A 2063-nucleotide genomic window follows, 5' to 3' on the forward strand; every position below is an offset into this window, starting at 1 on the left:
TTTTTTTTTTTTTTTTTTTTTTTTTTTTTTTGCAATATGGAAAAATATGAAACCACTAGACTAATGACGATTTTATGAAAAATCTCTATACTTGTTTCTTATAGTCAACCGGTGCTACCGCTTGAAAAAAAAAACCTGGGTACCTCCCTGTGCCAAAGCTTTTATCTGGACCTTTGACGTTGTAGTATTGTCACCAAACTGTTTGTTTTCGTGTATGATCTCAATTAATTGTCTGTTTTTTATTTGATTTTATTCACGTTATATGTATGTTTTTGATTTGGTTGACGTGATACGTAGGATGTTGTTTGGATTAAGATATGGCATCTCTTTTTTTGTGCCTTATAATGAATGATTGGGTTCTCTTTTGTTGAACCTAGTTGCATTAGGCTGGCTTCTTTATAAATGTTTCCTTTCTAGTAACAAAAAAGCAGTACAAGGATTATAATAGTTATGAATGGATGGCAAGAACCATTTACTATTTTTGATATATATATATATATAGAAAGAGAGACTTGGGATCACGTGAGACCAATTTATTTTCGTGAGACCTGTGAGACCCGTAAGATCAGTTTTTTACACTTGAAACTTCACAGCAAAATGCTGTGAAGGTAACCTTCACAGTGTTTTTGCTATAAAGGTTCAACTTTTTCAAACCTTCACAGTGTTTTTGCTGTGAAGTTTCAAGTGTAAAAATATGGTCTCACGGGTCTCATGAAAACAGTATGGTCTCACGTGAACCCAACCCTATATATATATATCAAAGCCTATTGTCATACAACATTTATAAATTAAAATATTTTCAACATCTGTGCTATTTAAAATTTTTGGATATTAAAAAAAATATTCTAATAATTATGATAAACTTTTATATAAAAAAAATAGAGAAATCTCTAAATTTAAAGAGAATAAAGACAAAATATAGAATACCTGTTGGATATGCTCTTATGTGATTATACATTTATACTCTCGTAATAATGTCAATTATATGTATACTAGTTGTGTATCCGCGCAATGCGGCGGGAGCCGTGAATTTTAACGATCACTGGTTTTATTAGAGAAGATTTAACGATGATATAAGTTACACTTGATATTTACATATTGATACAATTTGAATAAATAAGAGTTATGGTTCCACTTACAGTGTATAGATAAAAAAATTGTATGACACTTTAAAACCCAATATATTTAAAATCTAATATATTTAAACGACTCTACAAATGTATTCGATTTACATCAAGAGCAAATAATCAAGAGATCGAGAGTTCCAGAGCAATTGAATGAGATAACTTTTAATAACTCATGGTAAATATCAATTTGAATATCACATTGGGGGATGGGGAGAAGACATAAATGTATGAGAGGGTGAAAACATGAGTGAAATGTGTAAAAAATATCTTGGAACATGAAAAGAAAATGTAATAATGTGCATTGGTAACTTGTACTATATGTTATTTTAATTGTAGATTAAGAGATTTTAAGATTGAATGCATAAAATAGTAGTACTTAATGCATTATGAGTTATTTTTAAGACTTTGTGCATAAATGTATAGTACTTTGAGCATTAAAAATTGTTTTTAAAACTTTTGATAAATCTAGTTTATAAGATAGTATAGATATTTTTGAAAATAAAACGAATAAAAAAGTACACATATTCTTTAATGTATAGGAACCCATAAACAAATAAAAGTACATAGAAAAAACAAGTAAAGGCATAAGATTAGTGAAATTTGTCGGTGTAAATGGTAAATTAAAACATGACAATGAGGAGGAAGTAATTTTATTAAAAAATTAGAGAGGTACTTGCATAATGCAACGAGATATATTTTGATTTTAATAATTTATTTTATTTTTTATCTCAGTAGATGTTATAATATGCTCTCATGTGATTTTGAAAAAGTGATGATGTTTTTATTTTTGAATAAAATATAAAACTAAAAATATCATAAAAATTTAATAAAAATATATCAATATTAGTATCAAAGTAACTATTTAAAATTTCTTATTTTTTGTGTAATTTTTTAATTCAATTTTTTTGTTATAATTTAATTTAGGTTCAATAAAGA

The sequence above is a fragment of the Cynara cardunculus genome, assembly GCF_001531365.2.
Source record: "Cynara cardunculus var. scolymus isolate 2C chromosome LG 1, CcrdV1, whole genome shotgun sequence".
NCBI lineage: Eukaryota > Viridiplantae > Streptophyta > Magnoliopsida > Asterales > Asteraceae > Cynara > Cynara cardunculus.